This window comes from Camellia sinensis, unplaced genomic scaffold (assembly GCF_055761805.1).
Source record: "Camellia sinensis isolate YWXY unplaced genomic scaffold, ASM5576180v1 Unanchor6, whole genome shotgun sequence".
Lineage (NCBI taxonomy): Eukaryota > Viridiplantae > Streptophyta > Magnoliopsida > Ericales > Theaceae > Camellia > Camellia sinensis.
In genome coordinates this window covers 8,096,077-8,120,192 of record NW_028129474.1, presented here as the reverse complement: position 1 = coordinate 8,120,192, position 24,116 = coordinate 8,096,077, and positions in this window count along the sequence as shown.

The following is a 24,116-nucleotide window of genomic DNA, read 5'->3' as shown; positions in this document are numbered from 1 at the left end:
ACAAATAAACACCATAATTACATATCTGCCATCATGCAAGAGGGTCTGAATAAGTGTCCGAGTGCTTAAACCGAAATGCATGAGAAATGGCAAATAAACAGTACAATTACATATCTCCCATCATTCAAAAGGGTCCGAATAAGTGTCCGAGTGTTTAAACCCTAATGCAAGAGAAATGGCAAGTAAACCCTATAATTACATATCTGCCCTCATGCAAGAGGGTCCGAATAAGTGTCCGAGTGTTTAATCCCTAATGCATGAGAAATGGAAAATAAACACCATAATTACATATCCGCCATGATGCAAAAGGGTCCGAATAAGTGTCCGAGTGTTTAAACCCTATTGCATGAGAAATGGCAAGTAAACACCATAATTACATATCTGCCATCATGCAAGAGGGCCGAATAAGTGCCCGAATGTTTAACCCTAATGCATGAGAAATGACAAATAAACACCATAATTACATATCTGCCATCATGCAAGAGGGCCGAATAAGTGCCCGAATGTTTAACCCTAATGCATGAGAAATGACAAATAAACACCATAATTACATATATGCCATCATGCAAGAGGGTCCGAATAAGTGTCCGAATGTTTAAGCCCTAATGCATAAGAAATGGCAAGTAAACACCATAACTATATATCTGCCATCATGGAAGAGGGTCCGAATAAGTGTCCGTGTGTTTAAACCGTTATCTATGGGAAATGGCAAATAAACACCATAATTGCATATGTGTCATCATCCAACAGGGTCCGAATAGGTGTCCGAGTGTTTAAACCCTAATGCATGAGAAATGGGAAATAAACACCATAATTACATATCTGCCAACATGCAAGAGGGTCCGAATAACTGTCCGAGTGTTTAAACCCTAATGCATGAGAAATGGCAAATAAACACCATAACTACATATCTGCCATCGTGCAAGAGGGTCCGAATAAGTGTACGAGTGTTTATGCCCTAATGCATGAGGAATGGCAAGTAGAAACCATATTACATATCTGCCATCATGGAAGGGGGTCCGAATAAGTGTCCAAGTGTTTAAACCCTAATGCGTGAGAAATGGCAAATAAACACCAAAATTACATATCTGCCATCATGCAAGAGGGTCTGAATAAGTGTCCGAGTGTTTAAGCCCTAATGCATGGGAAATGGCAAGTAACACTATAACTACATATCTGCCATCATGCAAGTGGGTCCGAATAAGTGTCCGAGTGTTTAAACCGTAATGCAAGGGAAATGGCAAATAAACACCATAATTATATATCTGCCATCATGGAAGAGGGTCCGAATATGTGTCCGAGTGTTTAAACCCTAATGCATGAGAAATAACAAATAAACACCATAATTACATATCTGCCATCATGCAAGGGGGTCTGAAAAAGTGTCCGAGTGTTTAAGCCCTAATGCATGAGAAATGGCAAGTAAACTACATAATTACATATATGCCATCTTGCAAGAGTGTCCAAATAAGTGTCCGAGTATTTAAACCCTAATGCATGAGAAATGGCAAGTAAACACCATATTACATATCTGCCATCATGCAAGAGGGTCCGAATAAGTGTCCGACTGTTTGAACCGTAATGCATGGGAAATGGAAAATAAACACCATAATTACATATCTGCCATCATGCAGGAGGGTCTCAATATGTGTCCGAGTGTTTAAACCCTAATGCATGAGAAATAACAAACAAACACCATAATTACATATCTGCCATCATGCAAGAGGGTCCGAATAAGTGTCCGAGTGTTTAAGCCCTAATGCGTGGGAAATGGCAAGTAAACAACATAATTACATATCTGCCATCATGTAAGAGGGTCCAAATAAGTGTCCGAGTGTTTAAACCCTAATGCACGAGAAATGGCAAGTAAACACCATAATTACATATCTGCCATCATGCAAGAGGGTCCGAATAAGTGTCCGAGTGTTTAAACCGTAATGCATGTGAAATGGCAAATAAACACCATAATTACATATCTGCTATCACGCAAGAGGGCCCGAATATGTGTCCGAGTGTTTAAACCCTAATGCATGAGAAATAACAAATAAACACCATAATTACATATCTGCCATCATGTAAGAGGGTCCGAATAAGTGTCCGAGTATTTAAGCCTTAATGCATGAGAAGTTGCAAGTAAACAACATAATTACATTTCTGCCATCATGCAAGAGGGTCCAAATAAGTGTCCGAGTGTTTAAACCCTAATGCATGAGAAATGGCAAGTAAACACCATAATTACATATCTGCCATCATGCAAGAGGGTCCGAATAAGTGTCTGAGTGTTTAAACCCTAATGCATGAGAAATGGGAAATAAACACCATAATTACATATCTGCCAACATGCAAGAGGGTCCGAATAAGTGTCCGAGTGTTTTAACCCTAATGCATGAGAAATGGCAAATAAACACCATAATTTCACATCTGCCATCATGCAAGAGGGTCCGAATACGTGTACGAGTGTTTAAGCCCTAATGCATGAGAAATGGCAAGTAAACACCATATTACATATCTGCCATCGTGCAAGAAGGTGCGAATAAGTGTCCGAGTGTTTAAACCCTAATGCATGAGAAATGGCAAATAAACACCATAATTACATAGTTGCCATCATGCAAGAGGTTTGGAATAAGTGTACGGGTATTTAAACCCTAATGCATGAGAAATGGCAAGCAAACACCATAATTAAATATCTGCCATCATGCAAGAGGGTCCAAATAAGTGTCCGAGTGTTTAAACCCTAATGCGTGAGAAATGGGAAGTAAATACAATAATTACATATCTGCCATCATGCAAGAGGTTTGGAATAACTGTTCGGGTGTTTAAAACCTAATGCTTGAGAAATGGCAAGCAAAGACCACAATTACATATCTGCCATCATGCAAGAGGGTCCAAATAAGTGTCCGAGTGTTTAAACCTTAATGCATGAGAAATGGCAAGTAAATACAATAATTTCATATCCGCCGTCATGCAAGAGGTTTGGAATAACTGTTCGGGTGTTTAAACCCTAATGCATGAGGAATGGCAAGCAAAGACCATAAGTACATATCTGCCATCATTCACAAGGGTCCGAATAAGTGTCCGAGTGTTTAAACCCTATTGCAAGAGAAATGGCAAGTAAACACCATAATTACATATCTGCCATCATGGTAGAGAGTCCGAATAAGTGTCCGAGTGTTTAAACCCTAATGCATGAGAAATGGCAAGTAAACACCATAATTACATATCTGCCATCATGCAAAAGGGTTCGAATAGGAGTCCGTGTGTTTAAACCGTAATGCATGGGAAATGGCAAATAAACACTGCAATTGCATATCTATCATCATGCAAGAGGGTCCGAATAGGAGTCCGAGTGTTTAAACCCTAACGCATGAGAAATGGAAAATAAACACCATAATTACATATCTGCCAACATGCAAGAGGGTCCGAATAAGTGTTCGAGTGTTTAAACCCTAATGCATGAGAAATGGAAAATAAATACCATAATTACATATCTGCCATCATGCAAGAGGGTCCAAATAAGTGTACGATTGTTTAAACCCTAATGCATGAGAAATGGCAAGTAAACACCGTAATTACATAGCTGCCATCATGCAAGAGGGTCCGATTAAGTGTCCGAATGTTTAAACCCTAATGCATGAGAAATGTCAAATAAACACCATAAATACATATCTGCCATCATGCAAGAGGGTCCGAATAAGTGTCCGACTGTTTAAACCCAAATGCATGAAAAATGGCAAATAAACAATATAATTACATATCTGCCATCATTCAAAACGGTCCGAATAAGTGTCCGAGTGTTTAAACCCTAATGCAAGAGAAATGGCAAGTAAACACCATAATTACATATCTGCCATCATGCAAGAGGATTCGAATAAGTGTCCGAGTGTTTAATCCCTAAGGCATGAGAAATGGAAAATAAACACCATAATTACATATCCGCCATGATGCAAGAGGGTCCGCATAAGTGTCCGAGTGTTTAAACCCTAGTGCATGAGAATTGGCAAGTAACACCATAATTACATATCTGCCATCATGCAAGAGGGTCCGAATAAGTGTCCGAATATTTAAACCATAATGGATGAGAAATGACAAATAAACACCATAATTACATATCTGCCCTCTTGCAAGGGGGTCCGAATAAGTGTCCGAGTGTTTAAGCCCTAATGCATGAGAAATGGAAAATAAACACCATAACTACATATCTGCCATCATGGACGAGGGTCCGAATAAGTGTCCGAGTGATTAAACCGTAATGCATGGGAAATGGCAAATAAACACCATAATTGCATATCTATCATCATGCAAGAGGGTCCGAATAGGTGTCCGTGTGTTTAAACGCTAATGCATGAGAAATGGGAAATAAACACCATAATTACATTTCTGTCAACATGCAAGAGGGTCCGAATAACTGTCCGAGTGTTTAAACCCTAATGCATGAGAAATGGAAAATAAACACCATAACTACATATCTGCCATCATGCAAGAGGGTCCGAATAAGTGTACGGGTGTTTATGCCTAATGCATGAGAAATTGCAAGTAAACACCATATTACATATCTGCCATCGTGCAACAGGGTCCGAATAAGTGTTCGAGTGTTTAAACCCTACTGCATGAGAAATGGCAAATAAACACCATAATTACATATCTGCCATCATGCAAGAGGTTTGGAATAAGTGTCCGGGTGTTTAAACCCTAATGCCTGATAAATGGCAAGCAAAGACCATAATTACATGTCTGCCGTCATGCAAGAGGGTCCAAATAAGTGTCCAAGTGTTTAAAGCGAAATGCATGAGAAATGGCAAGTAAATACAATAATTACATATCTGCCATCATGCAAGAGGTTTGGAATAACTGTTCGGGTGTTTAAACCCTAATGCATGAGAAATGGCAGGCAAAGACCATAATTACATATCTGCCATCATGCAAGAGGGTCCAAATAAGTGTCCGAGTGTTTAAACACTAATGCATGAGAAATGGCAAGTAAACACCATAATTACATATCTGCCATTATGCAAGAGGGTCCGAATAAATGTCCGAGTGTTTAAACCCTAATGCATGAGAAATGGCAAATAAACACCATAATTACATATCTGCCATCATGAAGGGGGTCTGAATAAGTGTCCGAGTGATTAAGCCCTAATGCATGAGAAATGACAATTAAACACCATAATTACATACTTTCCATCATGCAAGAGGGTCCAAATAAGTGTCCTAGTGTTTAAGCCCTAATGCATGGGAAATGGCATGTAAACACCATAATTAGATATCTGCCATCAAGCAAGAGGGTATGAATAAGTGTCCGAGTGTTTAATCCGTAATGCATGGGAAATGGCAAATAAACAGTATAATTACATATCTGCCATCATTCACAAGGGTCCGAATAAGTGTCCGAGTGTTTAAACCCTAATTCAAGAGAAATGGCAAGTAAACACCACATTACATTTCTGCCATCATGCAAGACTGTCCGAATAAGTGTTCGAATGTTTAAACCCTAATGCATGAGAAATGACAAATAAACACCATAATTACACATCTGCCATCATGCATGAGGGTCCGAATAAGTGTCCGAGGGTTTAAGCCCTAGTGCATAAGACACAGCAAGTAAACACCATAACTACATATCTGCCATCATGGAAGAGGGTCCGAATAAGTGCCCGAGTGTTTAAACCGTAATGCATGGGAAATGGCAAATAAACACCATAATTACAAATCTATCAACATGCAAGAGGGTCCGAATAGGTGTCCGAGTGTTTAAACCCTAACGCATGAGAAATGGGAAATAAACACCATAATTACATATCTGCCAACATGCAAGAGGGTCCGAATAACTATCCGAGTGTTTAAACCCTAACGGATGAGAAATGGCAAATAAACACCATAACTACATATCTGCCATCATGCAAGAGGGTCCGAATAAGTGTGCAAGGGATTATGCCCTAATGCATGAGAAATGGCAAGTAAACACCATATTACATATCTACCATCGTGCAAGAGCGTCCGAATAAGTGTCCGAGTGTTTAAACCCTAATGCATGAGAAATGGCAAATAAACACCATAATTACATATCTGCCATCATGCAAGGGGTTTGTAATATGTGTCCGGGTGTTTAAACCCTAATAGATGAGAAATGGCAAGCAAAGACGATAATTACATGTCTGCCATCATGCAAGAGGGTCCAAATAAGTGTCCGAGTGTTTAAAGCCTAATGCATGAGAAATGGCAAGTAAATACAATAATTACATATCTGCCATCATGCAAGAGGTTTGGAATAACTGTTCGGGTGTTTAAACCCTAATGCATGAGAAATGGCAAGCAAAGACCATAATTACATATCTGCCATCATGCAAGAGGGTCCAAATAAGTATCCGAGTGTTTAAACCCTAATGCATGAGAAATGGCAAATGAACACCATAATTACATATCTGCCATTACGTAAGAGGGTCCGAATAAGTGTTCGAGTGTTTAAACCCTAATGCATGAGAAATGGAAAATAAACACCATCATAATTACATCTCCGCCAACATGCAAGAGGGTCCGAATAAGTGTCCGAGTGTTTAAACCCAAATGCATGAGAAATGGAAAATAAACACCATCATAATTACATCTCTGCCAACATGCAAGAGGGTCCGAATAAGTGTCCGAGTGTTTAAACCCAAATGCATGAGAAATGGCAAATAAACACCATCATAATTACATATCTGCCATCATGCAAGAGGGTCCAAATAAGTGTACTAGTGTTTGAGCCCTAATGCATGAGAAATGGCAAGTAAACACCATAATTACATATCTACCATCATGCAATAGGGTCCGAATTAGTGTCCGAGTATTTATGCCCTAATGCATGAGAAATGGCAAATAAACACCTTAATTACATATCTGCCATCATGCAAGAGGGTCTGAATAAGTGTCCGAGTGTTTAAGCCCTAATGCATGGGAAATGGCAAGTAACACCATAACTACATATCTGCCATAATGAAAGAGGGTCCGAATAAGTGTCCGAGTGTTTAAACCGTAATGCATTGGAAATGGCAAATAAACACCAAAATTACATATCTTCCATCACGCAAGAGGGTACGAATAAGTGTCCAAGTGTTTAAACCGCAATGCATGAGAAATAGCAAATAAACACCATAATTACATATCTGCAGTCATGCAAGAGGGTCCGAATAAGTGTCTGAGTGTTTCAGCCCTAATGGATGAGAAATGGCAAGTAAACAACATAATTACATATCTGTCATCATGCAAGAGGGGCCAAATAAGTGTCCGAGTGTTTAAACCCAAATGCATGAGAAATGGCAAGTAAACACCATTATTACATATCTGCCAACATGCAAGAGGGTCTGAATAAGTGTCCGAGTATTTATACCCTAATGCAAGAGAAATGGCAAATAAACACCATAATTACATATCTGCCATCATGCAAGAGGGTCCGAATATGTGTCCGAGTGTTTAAAGCGTAATGCATGGGAAATAATAAATAAACACCATAGTTACATATCAGCCATCATGCAAGAGGGTCTGAATAAGTGTCCGAGTGTTTAAGCCCTAATGCCTGAGAAATGGAAAATAAACAACATAATTACATATCTGCCATCATGCAAGAGGGTCCAAATAAGTGTCCGAGTGTTTAAACCCTAATGCATGAGAAATGGCAAATAAATACCATTATTACATATCTACGTCATGCAAGAGGGTCCGAATAAGTGTTCGAGTGTTTAAGACCTAATGCCTGAGAAATGGCAAGTAAACACCATAATTTCATATCTGCCAACATGCAAGAGGGTCTGAATAAGTGTCCGAGTATTTATACCCTAATACAATAGAAATGGAAAATAAACACCATAATTACATATCTGCCATCATGCAAGAGGGTCCGAATAAGTGTCCGAGTGTTTAAGCCCTAATGCATGGGAAATGGCAAGTAACACCGTAACTACATATCTACCATCATGCAAGAGAGTCTGAATAATTGTCCGAGTGTTTAAACCGCAATGCATTGGAAATGGCAAATAAACACCATAATTACATATCTTCCATCATGCAAGAGGGTACGAATAAGTGTCCGAGTGTTTAAACCCTAATGCATGAGAAATAGCAAATAAACACCATAATTACATATCTGCCGTCATGCAAGAGGGTCCGAATAACTGTCTGAGTGTTTCAGCCCTAATGCATGAGAAATGGCAAGTAAACAACATAATTATATATCTGTCATCATGCAATAGGGTCCAAATAAGTGTCCGAGTGTTTAAACCCAAATGCATGAGAAATGGCAAGTAAACACCATTATTACATATCTGCCAACATGCAAGAGGGTCTGAATAAGTGTCCGAGTATTTATACCCTAATGCAAGAGAAATGGCAAATAAACACCATAATTACATATCTGCCATCATGCAAGAGGGTCTGAATATGTGTCCGAGTGTTTAAAGCGTAATGCATGGGAAATAATAAATAAACACCATAGTTACATATCAGCCATCATGCAAGAGGGTCTGAATAAGTGTCCGAGTGTTTAAGCCCTAATGCATGAGAAATGGAAAATAAACAACATAATTACATATCTGCCATCATGCAAGAGGGTCCAAATAAGTGTCCGAGTGTTTAAACCCTAATGCATGAGAAATGGCAAATAAACACCATTATTACATATCTACCGTCATGCAAGAGGGTCCGAATAAGTGTTCGAGTGTTTAAGACCTAATGGCTGAGAAATGGCAAGTAAACACCATAATTTCATATCTGCCAACATGCAAGAGGGTCTGAATAAGTGTCCGAGTATTTATACCCTAATACAATAGAAATGGAATATAAACACCATAATTACATATCTGCCATCATGCAAGAGGGTCCGAATAAGTGTCCGAGTGTTTAAGCCCTAATGCATGGGAAATGGCAAGTAACACCGTAACTACATATCTACCATCATGCAAGAGAGTCCGAATAATTGTCCGAGTGTTTAAACCGCAATGCATTGGAAATGGCAAATAAACACCATAATTACATATCTTCCATCATGCAAGAGGGTACGAATAAGTGTCCGAGTGTTTAAACCCTAATGCATGAGAAATAGCAAATAAACACCATAATTACATATCTGCCGTCATGCAAGAGGGTCCGAATAACTGTCTGAGTGTTTCAGCCCTAATGCATGAGAAATGGCAAGTAAACAACATAATTATATATCTGTCATCATGCAACAGGGTCCAAATAAGTGTCCGAGTGTTTAAACCCAAATGCATGAGAAATGGCAAGTAAACACCATTATTACATATCTGCCAACATGCAAGAGGGCCTAAATAAGTGTCCGAGTATTTATACCCTAATGCAAGAGAAATGGTAAATAAACACCATAATTACATATCTGCCATCATGCAAGAGGGTCCGAATAAGTGTCCGACTGTTTAAGCCCTAATGCATTGGAAATGGCAAGTAACACCATAACTACGTATCTGCCATAATGCAAGAGGGTCCGAATAAGTGTCCGAGTGTTTAAACCGTAATACTTGGGAAATGGCAAATAAACACCATAATTACATATCTGCCATCATGCAAGAGGGTACGAATAAGTGTCCGAGTGTTTAAACCCTAATGCATGAGAAATAGCAAATTAACACCATAATTACATATCTACCGTCATGCAAGACGGTCCGAATAAGTGTCTGAGTGTTTAAGCCCTAATGCATGAGAAATGGCAAGTAAACAACAAAATTACATATCAGTCAGCATGCAAGAGGGTCCAAATAAGTGTCCGAGTGTTTCAACCCTAATGCATGAGAAATGGCATGTAAACACCATAATTACATATCTGCCATCATGCAAGAGGGTCCGAATAAGTGTCCGAGTGTTTAAACCCTAATGCATGAGAAATGGAAAATAAACACCATAATTACATTTCTACCGTCATGCAAGAGGGTCCAAATAAGTGTCCGAGTGTTTTAGCCCTAATTCATGAGAATGACAAGTAAACACCATAATTACATATCTGCCAACATGCAAGAGGGTCCGAATAAGTGTCTGAATGTTTAAACCCTAATGTATGAGAAATGGCAAATAAACACCATAATTACATATCTGCCATCATGCAAGAGGGTCCGAATAAGTGTACGAGTGTTTGAGCCCTAATGCATGACAAATGGCAAGTAAACACCATAATTACATATCTGCCATCATGCCAGAGGGTCCGAATAAGTGTCCGAGTGTTTAAACCGTAATGCATGAGAAATGGCAAATAAACACCATAATTACATATCTGCCATCATGCAAGATGGTCTGAATAAGTGTCCGAGTGTTTAAGCCTAACGCATGGGAAATGACAATTAAACACCATAATTACATATTTGCCATCATGGAAGAGGGTCCGAATAAGTGTCCGAGTGTTTAAGCCCCAATGCATGGGAAATGGCAAGTAAACACCATAACTACATATCTGCCATCATTCAAGAGGGTCAGAATAAGTGTCCGAGTGTTTAAACCCAAATGCATTAGAAATGGCAAAAAAACAGTATAATTACATATCCGCCATCATTCAAAATGGTTCGAATAAGTGTCCGAGTGTTTACACCCTAATGCAAGAGAAATGGCAAGTAAATACCATAATTACATATCCGCCATGACGCAAGAGGGTCCAAATGAGTGTTCGAGTGTTTAAACCCTAATGCATGATAAATGGCAAGTAAACAACATAATTACATATCTGTCATCATGCAAGAGGGTCCAAATAAGTGTCCGAGTGTTTAAACCCTAATGCATGAGAAACGGCAAGTAAACACCATAATTACATATCTGCCGTCATGTAAGAGGGTCCGAATAAGTGTCCGAGTGTTTAAACCCTAATGCATGAGAAATGGCAAATAAACACCATGATTACATATCAACCGTCATGCAAGAGGGTTCGAATAAGTGTCCGAGTGTTCAAGCCCTAATGCATGAGAAATGACAAGTAAACACCTGTAGACACCCCATTTTTGGCCGACCTTAAGACTCAGACGTCACCGATTGAGCGCTTGGTGATGTTGTATAATGCCCTCGTTCAGAAGTTTCAGAGTCGCGGCCATGAGCCCTGCCTCCGGACTTCTGAACCCTTTTTTGTTCCTCGCCTCGGTTTGCGAACCTGACTCGGTTTTCTCTGTTTCTTTTCCTAAGGGGAGGGAGAGGTCCCGTAGACCATCTCTCAGTGGCCGTGGGCTACATTTTGTGGCCGCAGGACATTTTGCCCATTTCGGAGTCCGGTTTCCCGTTTTTCGGGACCGTTGGCCGTGTGCCGCGGTGCGGGACCGCCTAACCATCTCCGTTTGTTCTGATTTTTGGCATACTTCCTTTCTACTCCCTTTTGAGGGACACTGGGGTCTGAGAAACCCACTTCGTGGCCGAATGCCACTTTCGGTGCTTAACAGCCCGTTTTCGGGACCCCGAACTGCGCGTTTTGGCCCCCGAGCATTCGTTTTGCATCGATTTTTGTTCATTTTTGGCAGGTACCACTGTTTCATCACCGGGAAGGTCACTGAAGGGTGGGAGGCCAGCAATTGTTTCAACAACCAGTTTTTGCTCCTCCGGCGCCCTCCGACACCCGTTTTTCTCACTTCCGAGCTAGTGTTGAACACCCTTGGGCCACTTTCTTGAACTTTGAACCACATATTTGTGATGTACACACATGGGAGGACCCTAAAAGTTAGTGGCCGGCCACTAATATTTCTTGACCCTTTTGAACTCCTCCTTCCGAGCCAATGTTGAACACCCTTGGGCCAACCCCCCCTAGCTAGGGTTCAAAAGGGCCAAGTTCATTTAGTGGCCGGCCGGCCACCTGTAAGTCCAAAAACCAGCCGGCCATGTTCCTCACAAAACACACTTTATAGCTGTATAGCTGTATCCCCCAGAAAATATCTCAATCCGGGGGATATTTTTTGGGGGAAAACTTACCTCCTTTTCCCCCACCTTTTCCCCACCTTTACACCCTCTTTTTGTTCCTTATAACCAGCTGCAAGCATTTGTATTAGGGGTTAGGAAAAAATCCTTTGAGCCTCTTGCATTATATCTCCTCTCCTTCTCTCATTTTCTACCCAAAAACACCCAAGTTTCATCCCTTTTTCCTCACTACCACCTAACACCATCACCACCACTCCATTTCCAGCATCAAGGAGGGTTTCTCAGAGGCAAAAGGTGCTGCAACTTGGTCCAAGAAGCAACCAAAGAGTGGTCTACAAGGGTGAGTTGCCATTTCCCCCTTTTTGAGCTTATTTTTGGTATCATTTCTTAGCCATATATGCTTTTTGCTTTGAGCTCCCGCCATAACTGAAAGTGGCCTTCTTTTGAGCTCTTTTCCACTTTTTCTTATTGAGCCCCCCATCTTGCACTTGCTTCAATATCTTCCTTAAATGCTATTTTCTTGCATGCTTTGGCAGCCTATTGTGCTTCGGTTTTTAGTCTTTTTATAGTACTAAAAATAGTCTTATTTTGGTCCATTCTTCATGTTTTATTAAGGGCCTTTCATGGTTTGGGACCGCCATATGCTACTTCATTTTATATCCCTCCTTGGTCCCCTTTTCTTGCATGCTTTGGCAGCCCATTATGCTTCCATTTTTGGGCATTTTATAGAACTAAAAACAGGTTTATTTTGAGCCCCTCTTAAACATTGAAGAAGGTATCAACACTGTTTGGGAGCTCCATGCTATACTTGCCTTTATATTCTCTTTTGGTCCCCATTTTTGCATGCTTTGGCAGCCTATTATGCTTCGGTTTTTGGCCTTTTTACAGTACTAAAAATAGTCTTATTTTGGCCCATTCTCCATGTTTCCTTAAGGGTCTTTGGCCGTTTGTGGAATATTTTGTAGACTTTGTGTTATAGCCACTTTTGAGCCTCATTTTGCATTGCATTTCTAGCATGTTTGTATACTGTTTTGGTCATTTTATAGTTCTGTAAATATACATATTTTTTGTCCCTCTTCAATGTTGTAGAAGGAAATTTTTCAGTTTGGGCTTTGCATATACCACTTGCTTCTTTGGCCACCTTGTGGCCCATTTTCTTGCATAAGATCTTAGCCATACCTATGTTCGTTTTTGAGGTTTTTACAGTTCTGTAAATGTGCTTATTTTGGGCCCCTCTTCAATGTTGTTGAAGGGCCCTAACCTATTCGGAGTTAGCAGCTGTGAGTTGCTTCATAATCTCATGTTTAGGGCCATTTTTGCATGCCATTGTTGCCCTATCTTTGCTTGCTGTTTGGCCATGATTTGTACTGGAAAAATGCTTATTTTGGGGCTGTCTTGCTTCTGTCTTTTCATTCCATGTACCAATTATGCATGCTTTGTATAGCTGTAGTTCATTCTATGTGCCTAATTTTGCATTTCGGGAGAGATCCCATGCATCGGGTGTGTTTTCGCCTCATTTCGGGGCTGTTTTACCCCACATTTCATTGCTGAAAATCCATTAACATGTTTGCATATCATTTTCCATGCATTTGCATTTCGTATGCCATTGCCTCGGTTTGCGTGCCCGTGTGCACGCATTTCGAGGCACTTCATTTTCATCCATCAGCCTCTTATGTGAGTGTGGCTGAGGCTCTCTCATGTTAGTGTTAGCCCATATCATATTTCCATGTCATTTACATTGCGTCTGTCATTTTCTCTGTTTGCGTGCCCGTGTGCACGCATTTCGAGGCATCTCATTTTTACAGCATAGTGCATACTAGGTTGTATCTTAGATCGCATTCTGTCATTTTCTCGATTTGCGTGCCTGTGTGCACGCATTTCGAGGCATCTCATTTTTACAGCATAGTGCGTACTAGGTTGTATCTTAGATCGCATTCTGTCATTTTCTCGGTTTGCGTGCCTGTGTGCACGCATTTCGAGGCATCTCATTTTTACAGCATAGTACATACTAGGTTGTATCTTAGATCGCATTCTGTCATTTTCTCGATTTGCGTGCCGTGTGAATGCATTTCGAGGCATCTCATTTTCATAATATTATGTATGTTACGATTGTATCTTAGTCGCATTTCATGCATGTCATGCATATTGCATCGTGTTCGGGATAGGAGTTAGCCCGAACACGGGAAACGAGGTGCGTTTCGTACTCCGAGTGACGGAACGTGTCTCAATTCCATAGTCACTGACACTCCGGATCATCCATGATGGAGTTAGGTCCTTGTTGTGTTTATACGTGCATTCATTCTGTATCGAGTTATGCAATTCGACTCCTCGGCCATCATGCCTTGGTATGCGTGATTGGTGGCACGAGGATCGAGGCATGCATATATTTGTGAAAATACATTGCTATGCCCCTTTCCTGCTCTCTGTGGCAGCAAAATGAAGAATCAACAACTTTTCGGGACTTGGCACGCGTTTCAAGAATAACTGCTAAACAGAGGCTAATTGGGGCATCCCGGTGGATTTCCACGCAAGACAACCCGAACATGCATCATCCATCAGAAGCAAGGCAGTCCCTGGCTTGCATGCCAGTTTTATTCATTTTCTTAGTTAATTTGTTAATTAATTAGGAATTTGTACATTATTCGGACTGTAATATTTGGACTGTAATATTCTTTTATTCGGAACTCTATTGTTTATTCGGACCCTCTGCGCGAGGGCACAACTGTAATAAGTGTGCGTGTGTGTGTTGTATGCCTTCCAACCCCACGTCTTTCTCCCTTTTATTTACCTGCTTATGATGGTTAGATTAGGGCATATTTCAATTAGCATACAGTATGATAGCATGTTTGCATTCATTCATCTGTTTTGCATACACCGGGCTCGGCGCATCATACTAACTGCATTTGTATTTCAATTCCAAGTTGAATACATGTTAGCTGTAGCATTCCATATGCCATCTTAGAAGAGCCGAGCCTGCTATAGTTTCATTTTGCATGTGTTGCATTAGGCATTTTTGTATACTTAGGATCATGCATGATTTCTAATGTAGTTTCTATTTTGGCTTGGAGTACCCGGTAAGTTTTATGCTTTAGCATCCTTGCATGCGTGTGAGTGACTGCCATGAATAGCATGCTTACCATGAGGCTAATTGCTTATGTGATATAACTGCCTGAATGCCTGTGGGTGAAGGTTGAGTTATCTGGATTGGAATGAATCATCAAATGTTTGTTTTAAGCCCGCTAGGTAGTGGCAACACCATCTTTTATAAGCCCACCCGAGGGTGGCAAAATCTGCATTTTAAGCCTACCTGCTAGTAGCAAACCATTTTTCAAACAAACAAACATGAAATGTTTTGTTCCAATTCAGGCGACTCAGTCTATACTTGTATGCTGTGCGCATCACATAGCAACCTAGGCTAATAACCGGAATAAGAACGTACAATGTTTTCAAAAATAGATATCATGGTTAGTAGAGGCCGGTCTATGACCGGGCGAGCGGGGGTGCTCACGAAGTGACCTTCCCCAATCGTACCCAAGTTCCAGAGCCGAGGCAACTTTGGTGATGACGGACACGTGGCCTTTGGCAACGAGTCAGGGTTTCCTAAATTTCCCAAAATAAAATATTTAGGTGGCGACTCTGTATCTGGCAAAGTAGTCCATGTTTGGCACTTCTTTCAAAATCTGTTTTCTCAAAACGATTTGCCGGATTTGGACTCTTTGGTTCAGATTTATAACCGTGACACAAATCGAGTCCGAGCTGTAGCGAGGTCCCCTGCGGGCTTGTTACAGTTTCTGGCGACTCCGCTGGGGATTTAGAGGACTTGACTCGAACTCATGATATCTGTTTTTGATTACACTTGTGCGTTTCTTTGCATTGCATTTGCATTGGTGCGCCTAGGACACCATGTTTGCCATCTGCTATTCCTGAACGGTTTGCCGGAGGCTTGTCTTGTCAAGGCATGACCATAAGGCTGACCGGTTGTGGGCTCTGCCAGCATGGGAACACAAACCCCGGTTTTACCGGGGCACCCTCTTTGACCATTCGACCTAGTGCATATTCGGATCCATAGTGACCATTCCAAACTAGGACAGGTTGCTTACCCGTTTATAGGTTGTTTGAAACCGCTGTGTGCGTAGTGAAACCCTAGCTCCTGACAAAATAGGACAGGGAAACCTACCCCAACATAGGGGTGTTTTGGCTCTCACTTATCTGTTATATGCTTTAGAGTGCGTCTCTACAAGAATGCATGTATCAGTATATGAGTTTGGGCATCAGTTCAGTATTGTCAGTATCAGGCCTGCGGGCATCAGTTCAATATATGAGTTTGGGCATCAGGCCTGCGGGCATCAGTTCAGTATTATGGGTATCAGGCCTGCGGGCATCAGCCAGTATTTGAGAATTAGTTATCTGCGGGTATCAGATTCTGTTTTAGGGGACAGTGTGCATTCAGCTTATTGACTGTGTGTTGTTATGCCCGGCTGTGTGTCATGCATTTTATTTTAAGCTGTTATGCTGTCCGTTTATCTATTTATTTATTTCCTTTTCGCTTTATTTATCTTTTGCTAGGTCAGTTCTAGCACAATTGCTTCCAACCCAGCAGGCATTCCCCAAGCACTTTGGACACGAGGTCGTCGACTCAATCGATCTGAGGATCTAATCGACGGACAGCCAGTGTTCCATTCTCTACCCCCCGTTACCAAAAGAAAGCCGAAAAAGCGCAGTGTGTCAGAACAGAGGTTGTCAGAGCAGTGGGTTACTTCATCAGAGGACTATAGGACTGAGGTCTCAATTACTGCTGTAGAAATAGACATACCAGTTAGACAGATGGATCAGCAAAATACATCAGGGATGGAGGCTCTAATGCGCCAGATGCAGGAGAGCATGAGACAGATGCGTGATGATGCCGCCCGTCAAGCGGAGTTCTCCAAACAGCAGGCCGCGATCATGGCCCAACAGGCCGAACTAATCACCAGACTGCAACAGCAGAACGCGGCATCTGCTTCACACCAAATTCCTCCTCCGGTAGGGGCTCCATTACCTGAGCAAACACCTACTGTTCAGAACGCTCCGCCAAACACCCAGAACGCTGTGCCAAATCTCCAAAACTTACAAGAGGACACGAATCTTCCAACGGGGCGAGCTCCGCCCCCGCTTCCGCCACAACTGTCCAAAGTCCATACACCCAATCACCCAGACTCTCCCTTCGAGTTCGAGGTTGATCATACAGCTCTGAAATTGAGCAAGCTTGAGAAGCTCTTCAAGAAATCCCAGGGGGTCAAGGCTATCCCGGATATCGAGGATGGATATACCGACGTGGCCGTAACATTGCCCGATAGGTTCAAAATGCCTCAAATTGACCGCTTTGACGGGTCCAGCGACCCGATGGTCCATCTCCGACTGTTCTCAGACATCTTGTGGCCAATGGGCCTAACGCGACCATAGAAGCTTTCATTATTCGGCCGAACCCTGTCGGGTGTGGCCGCCCACTGGTACGCAAAGTTAGAGGATGAAGTGAAGAAGAATTGGGATGAAATGGCTGAGGCCTTTGTCGCGCAATATTCGTACAACACTCAGATCGAGATTACAACTCGTGATCTCGAAATGACAAGGCAAGAGCCCAAGGAAACTTTCTCGGACTTTGTAATCCGATGGAGGGCAAAGGCATCAATGATGACTCTAAGGCCCACAGATAAGGACCAAATCCGGATGATTGTGCGCAATCTCCACCCAAAGTTGATGCAGAGACTGATTGTAATCCCCTTTCCTACTTTCTCAGATTTACACGAGATGGGGGTGCAAATCGAAGATGCAATGAAACAAGGTCTGTTTGACCATGACAGGGAACAACCAAGGAGGACTTTCAACCGTAACAACAATGCGGGCCCGAGTGGCACTGCAAATACAAGAGCCTCGGAAGTCAGTATGGTCACCACCACTCCCCCTCCCCGTCCAAGGCCCATGGCTGCCACACCCTTCTCCGGCGCGTCCGGAAGCAACACACAAACCACCAGATTCCAACCTCGAGGCCAAAGAACCTTCACCCCAATATATATGCCCCTATCCAAAGCTCTAGGGGTATTGATCAGGAAAAAGCATTTGAAACCCCTGGAGCCGAAGCCACTACCGAATCCACTCCCTCCCTCTCATGACCCAGCAAAGTACTGCGCGTATCACCAACAACACGGTCACGACACCGACCGTTGTTTCAGATTACGTCATGAGATCCAAGACCTTATCGACAAACAGGTGATCGCGCCTCTCGATAAACCCAATGTCACAACCAACCCTCTCCCACCACATAACCAAGCTCCCCCTCCCAACAGAATCAATTTTATCCAAACTGGGGTCATATCTTACGATCCCAGTATCTATATCATCCCATCCCACCTACCCAAGCCGAAGGTGTTCCTCCCCGATTGCACTGACTTCTTGTGCATGGTGGACATCTCCAAAACCCAACCAGAACCGACAGTGGTGACCGTCGAAGATGGGGCAGGGCAGATTTCAGGAGAGAATGAGATTGTTGAATCTGGGATTGGACAGAGTTTTGCTGGGGGAGCCTATGATCCAAGCGAGTACATCATATCAACGAGCCGAATTGGGCTAGGTATAGAATTGCCAGAGACAGGAGAGCTGTGCATGATCCGGGGGGATGGATCTGGGCTAGGAGCAGATGATCTGACAGCTGTAGAGGAGGACTTTGCCAACCTGCAATTTTTCGATGACCAGGAACCGAGGGATGCGTCAATCAACTGGTTCGACTATGAGGAATCGGCGGAGGCCACTGGATGGCTCAAGGATCAACCAGGTGAAGTGGGGGAAGCCCAACCAGAACAGAGCCCGGCAGGGGCAGGAGTATCAGCTGTGGCCGAAATGGCCGAAAGTCAAGTTGTATCGCCGGAGAGCGCCGGTGCTAAGAATTTCGCTCGAGACTTAGGCATTATGGATACCGGAATTGTTGAACAACCAGCTGTACTGACGCAGCTGGAACAAGAAACGTTTGAGGAGGCTGAGAGAACTAGGAAAGCTAAAGGCCCTGAGGGGACTGAAAGTGCTGTGTGCACGAAGATAGAGAATGCTGCGAGCATGTGGACAGGGAGTACTGCGAGTGTAACTAAACCGGAGCCAGACAGGTGTCTGTTGGCTGCCGACGGAATGTGGTGGGAAGACGATGACTTATGTCTTGCCCACACGGATGAAGACTGGGGAAATAATCAACCGGATGACACTTGGTACCTCGATGAGGTTGACCATATGACGAGAAGTGGGCGGTACTTCAAACCCCCACACCTGGACCAACCCGAGGCATCCGGGAAGGATAGAGAAGCGGAGAAACAGAAGGAGAAGCAGATTGAAGAGGAAGCTGTGCTGAAACAGTTAAAAAAGATACAAGCAGACATCTCCATCTGGGGACTGCTAATGGCATCACGAGTACATAGGGAAGCTGTCCTGTCTGCTATGGACAAGTCCAAACTCTCCATAGACACCACGCCTGAACAGCTGGTTGGGCTGGTTTTTCCTGGAGGAGGTTCCCCGGCATTAACCTTTTCGGACAAGGAACTACCGCCTGAGGGCACAAATCATAACAAACCTCTCTGTATTTCTGTGGAATGTAGAGATAAGTGGATACCGGTGGTACTTGTTGATACCGGGTCTGCGATTAATGTCTTCCCGACCAGAACGGCATATGCAATCGGGTTGAAGCCCGTGGACTTCGTCCCAACTACTCAAGTGATCAGAGCATACGACAATACCAGCAGAGAAGTGATGGGGACTGTTAAAATTCAAACCAAGGTTGGTCCAGGACAACACAGCATTGAATTTCATATCTTGGACGTTCCCGCAACCTTTAACCTACTTTTAGGGCGACCGTGGTTGCACCAGGTCAAGGCAGTCTCTTCCACTCTACATCAGATGCTAAAGTACCCTCACGGGAAAGGGGTAGCAATCGTTTTTGGGAATTCATCAATCCATCCGCCGCCGGAAGTGTCCACACCTGTCTTGGAGATCGAGCACGGCACGGAGGATGTGTTTTTATTGGGGTTCACTTTGGCCGAGGCTCAAGTGGTGCAGAATGTCATGGCTGTGAATGAGGGTATGTACGTCAGTGCTCAATCTGTCTACCTCATGAACAAGCTACAACATATCCCCGGAATGGGATTAGGAAGAAGCGGCCGGAAAGGCGTCGTGGCATCGGCCGAAGTGCCACACAACCCTCACACCTTTGGATTGGGTTATCTGCCCACCAAAGAGGACTAGGTGAGGAAAGGGAAAGAAATGGCCGGAAGAGCCAGAGCAAAGAAGGCTGGGAAGCCATTTGAGTTAATGCATAGGCCCATCTGGGGTACCCTAAACGAACGATTCGTCCGGGAGGAGGAACACTTTCCATTCTGCGGCTTCCCAGAACCATGGCTGAACGCGGAGAGGAAGCGCGTGCCTGGTTTCGAAATCTTCTTCGACTTACAATTACCTGGGGATGACGTTGCCGAAGCGCAAACAGACCCACCAACTGAGGTTGAGCAGTGTGAAGCAGTGGATTCTGAGAGCACTGAGCTTGAAATGGGGGTAGCACTGGCTTGTCTACTTTCAGATCCTCCGATCGACCACGAGTGCTTGGGGGATAACTCTTTGGTTTCCATGATTGGAGATGAAATAGCTGCGGGCTTTCCAGCGCCGATCTTGGATGCATCTATCGCACCTTCTCCCATCTGGCAATATGAAGAAGGCTTTTTATCTAGCAGCTCCGGGTCAGGTAGTGAGCCGGAATCTGATTCCACCGAATCTTGTGCGTCGGAATCAGGTTCCAGCTCGGCTGAGTCTGAGTCCGGTATTCCTGGGGGTGATAACCCGGATGCCACAGTCCTGTCTAGGTCGTCATTTTCATTTTCTTTTGAATCTGTTGTAACAGAGGAATCCGACGGCTTGGAAATATTTAATGAGAATGATGTGGATGTGGTTTCTGAGTATTTTTCTGTGCCTTTGATTTATTGCTTAAATCAGGATTTTCAAAATTTTGATGAAAACAACGAGGGAGAAATTCCTCCGATTTTGCAACGGTTAATTGATCAAGAGCAGGAAAGATTTGTTAAACCCTTAATGGATGAAATCACTACCGTGAATGTTGGTACTGAGAAGGACCCGCGGCTGGTCCAGATCGGGTCCACGTTGTCTTCGGAGGAACGCGAGCGCTTAGTCGCTTTATTAAAAGATTTCAAAGATGTTTTCACGTGGTCCTACGAAGACATGCCTGGAATCGATCCTGAGATTATACAGCACCGGATCCCTCTTGACCCTAAGGCCCGACCTGTCAAACAAAAACTCAGAAGGATTCGCCCGGACTGGGCTCTCAAGATTAAGGAAGAAGTCACCAAGCAAATTGACGCAGGTTTCCTGCTGGTATCCGAATACCCAACTTGGTTGGCCAACATTGTTCCGGTGCCAAAGAAGGATGGCAGAATTCGGGTCTGTGTAGACTTTAGAGATTTGAACAGGGCCAGTCCGAAGGACGACTTTCCCTTGCCACACATTGATGAATTGGTGGATTTCACGGCAGGACACGCCTTGCTTTCGTTTATGGATGGTTTCTCAGGCTATAATCAGATAGTAATGGCACCCGAAGACCGGGAGAAGACTGCATTCACTACCCCGTGGGGTACATATTGTTATAGAGTGATGCCATTCGGGTTGAAAAACGCTGGAGCTACTTATCAACGGGCAGCAACTACAATATTGCATGATATGATCCATAAAGAGGTCGAGGTGTATGTGGACGACATGATTGTCAAGTCCAAAGAAAGAGAAGGCCACTACACCGCCTTGCAAAAATTCTTTCAAACGATCAGAGAGTTTCGGCTGCGATTGAATCCCCAGAAGTGCATGCTTGGTGTTACAGCAGGGAAGATGCTAGGGTTTCTGATTACACAAAGGGGCATCGAGGTCGACCCTTCCAAAATCAAGGCCATCTTAGAAATGCCACCACCAAGGACTGAAAAGGAGGTGCGAGGCTTTCTAGGTAAAGTGCAATTCATAAGACGGTTTATCTCTAAATTAACCTTGACTTGTGAACCACTTTTTGGTCTCCTGAAGAAAGGAAAGAAATTCCAATGGGACGGCCGATGTCAAGCAGCTTTTGAACAGATCAAAGAATATCTACAGAACCCGCCCGTGTTGTCACCACCAGAGACGGGGAGACCGTTGATATTGTACCTTTCGGTAACTGAGACTACCATGGGCTGCATGCTCGCGCAGGAGTCAGAAGACAAAGTGGAAAGGGCCATCTACTATCTGAGCAAAAAGATGCTGGATTACGAAACCCGCTATACACCGCTGGAGAAGCCTTGTTTGGCCTTGGTATGGGCTACCAGGAAGCTGCGGCACTACCTGTTAGCTCACTCTGTAATGTTGGTTTCACGTTTGGATCCCATCAAATATCTTTTCGAGAAACCAGCACTTACGGGTAGGCTAGCTCGTTGGCTGCTGTTGCTCTCCGAATTTGATTTGAAGTATGTAACGCGCAAGTCAGTAAAAGGAAGAGCGGTAGCAGAGTTCCTTGCCGACCACCCGGTTGAGGGGGATGAAGCGATTGAGTACCTATTCCCAGATGAAGCCATTCTGCACGTCGAAGATGAAACTTGGACGATGTACTTTGACGGAGCGTCAAACCAGTATGGGTATGGGATAGGGGTGTTGCTGATAGCGCCTGACGATTCCCGTATCCCTTTAGCATTCAAGCTCCGGTTCAAAGTCTCGAACAATGAAGCAGAGTATGAGGCATATATTGCTGGCCTGGAAGCAGCCCTAGAACTAGGGGCAAGACGGTTGGACGTCATTGGGGACTCAAACCTAGTTGTATCTCAAGCAAAAGGAGACTGGAAAGTCAAGGAGGAAAGGATGATAATTTACCACCAAACCTTGGATTTGTTAATTCCTCGGTTTGAGAAGCTAAATTTCACCCACCTTGTAAGAGAGAACAACAGGTTCGCAGATTCACTAGCAACTCTATCTTCCATGATAGACATCCCGTCCGGAGTCCGGATGCGTCCAGTCATTATCGATCAGAAGTTTGCGCCAGCATACGAGTCGATTTCCGCCATAGATGAGGCTCAAGACAACAACCCCTGGTATTACGACATCTGGAACTTCTTGGAAAAGGAGACGTATCCACTAGGGGCAAATGCCAAGGATAAGAGGGCCATCAGAAGAATGGCTGCTCAGTTCATCATCTGCGGGGGTAAGTTGTACAAAAGGGGTCATCTGGGAATGCATAAGCTCTGTGTAGAAGCTGAAGAGTCGAAGCGCCTGATGGAGGCCATCCATGGAGGGGAGTGCGGTGCACATATGAATGGAGTAATGCTGGCCAGAAAGATCCTCAGACAGGGCTACTACTGGTCAACCATGGAGGAGGATTATATTAGTTTTGTTCGGCGATGCCACAAGTGTCAAATTCATGCAAACCGCATGAACATCCCGCCGTCAAAGCTGTACAACATGACTTCGCCATGGCCTTTTTCGGTTTGGGGAATTGATGTGATCGGAGCTGTTACCCCGAAGGGGTCAAACGGGCATGAGTTTATCCTAGTAGCGATAGATTATTTCACAAAGTGGGTCGAGGCCCAATCATACGTGGTGTTGAAGGCGTCGCACGTCGCAAAGTTCATCAGAAACAACATCATCTGTCGCTACGGGGTGCTAAACGAGATAATTTCAGATAATGGTTCCCACTTCAAGAAAGAAGTGATAGACTTGTTGGAAAAATACAATGTGGCTTTCCATAAGTCATCTACATATCGGCCGCAAACCAACGGAGCGGTCAAGGCCGCCAACAAGAATATCAAACATATACTGCAGAAGATGGTGGGAACCTACCGGGATTGGCCAAACAAGCTGCCATTTGCTCTGTGGTGCTACAGGACTTCAATCAGAACTTCTACTGGAGCGACTCCGTATTCATTGGTCTATGGAATGGAGGCTGTTCTACCCATCGAGATTGAGGTTCCGTCGTTACGAGTATTGGCTGAGTGCCAAATAGCCGAAACAGATTGGCAGCAGAGCAGATTTGAGGAACTCATGCTCTTTGATGAAATAAGACTGAAAGCACTGTACCACATCCAAGGCTATCAACGCTGAATTGCCCGGGCTTTCAACAAGAAGGTTAAGTCCAGGAATCTGAAAGAAGGAGATTTGGTGCTCAAAGATAACCGAGCTCCCATCCACGACCCAAGGGGCATGTTCAAACCCGATTGGACTGGTCCTTA